The following is a 1,611-nucleotide window of genomic DNA, read 5'->3' as shown; positions in this document are numbered from 1 at the left end:
AGAGCCATGGGATTAAATCTTTCAATAAAAACAGGTATTTTATTCTAACTCTATCTGAGAACATAGACCACATTTGATTCTTCTGTGTATCTCCAGAATCAAACACAGTGTCTGACACATATTTGAAGTATTTAAATGGTTGTTGCATTAATGCACAAATAAATGAATTATAAATACCTAGGTTGGTTTTATGTCTTCTATTATAATATCCTTGAATTCTGAGGATATATTGCCTTTTACATTTCCATATACATATCTTGTATGTGTGCACTTACAACAATAAGTATGGGGGGATGGCAGTTTTATGTTTGTGTAGTTTGATCTGGTTCTCCATTAAAATGCAAACATCATGGGAACAGAGATTTGTCTCTTTGTTATTAATATATGCCCAAATTACAGACTAGCTCCTTGTCCATATTAGGTAATCAATAAATATTTGTTGAATGAATGAATGAATAAATAAAAGGCAATTTGAGATCAGTGGTATTCCCTGTCACATGGTTCATTTCACAGAATATAATTTAAGAAGTTAAAAAATAAAAACACAGTCTTGCTGAGTGGCAGTGAAAGTACAGATGAGGGCTGGAGGGAGGAATACATGCACATGGTTAGCAGTGCTTTCTGTAAGAATGCACCTAAAATCTTTTGTTTTCTGCGAGAGAAAAGAGAAATCTGCACTTCCCCAAGAGAAAGGGAATCAGCGAGCCAGGTGAGAGGCGGTGAGCAAATCTAGGGTGTCAGTGAAGCGATCACTGACGCTGTCCATTTTGGGGTCCAGACAGGGCAGAAGGAATGTGTTCCTAGGACTGCTTTGAAATAGTAAGAGATGAGGGGAATAGAGGGAGTGAGGAAGAAATGCAGAAAGAGTGGAAGATTGAGAGGTGGAAAGATTTGCTGAGACTTTGGAGGTGCTGCTCTGCTGTTGGAAAAGAATGAACCTGATCGTGAATAGAAGAGAAGTGGAGGTCTGTGAAACAATAAGTTCTGGGAACTGAGTGAGGAGGCTATCAGAAGTGTCGTTAATATGGATGTTGAGTCACTGAGGATAGCTGCCATCCAAATAAAGCTTTGGGATACTAAATATTCCAATGATACCACAAAAGCACTGTATTTGGTGAACAATCCCATCATGACAGTATTCAAGGAGATTGCTCAAGAAACCATGCATGTGACTAACTCAAAACAGTTGCACTTATATTCATGACTAACAGTTAAAAATATTTAAGCTACATGCTCAGCAGAGTCACACTGTGTCACCCTGTTCCTCTGAACCCTGAACAGTGCTCTCATTCCACTCTGCCTCCAACCACGCCCCCAGCCACGCCCCCAGCCACACCCCCTAGTCCCTCCTGAGCCTAGGGCCCCCTCCACTCTGACCCCAATGACCTGCTAACGGATCCTCACCCCACCCCCCAACACCGGGTAACGGACATACCTTCCGGTTCCAGCCCAGAGCTCGTGAGCTGCCAGCCCAGGAGCCTGCCCATCTCCAACCTCTCTCAGCGCCCACCCTGAAGAGCATCTGCCCCCACGGACTTTGGTCTCGCAGCCCTCGCCTCCGCGTCACCTTCGCCTTCGCCCTGGTGCCCGGGCCGCCAGCCATGGCCACCC

The sequence above is a fragment of the Mustela nigripes genome, chromosome X (genome assembly GCF_022355385.1).
Source record: "Mustela nigripes isolate SB6536 chromosome X, MUSNIG.SB6536, whole genome shotgun sequence".
In the NCBI taxonomy this organism is placed as follows: Eukaryota; Metazoa; Chordata; class Mammalia; order Carnivora; family Mustelidae; genus Mustela; species Mustela nigripes.
This window is presented reverse-complemented; position numbering follows the sequence as displayed.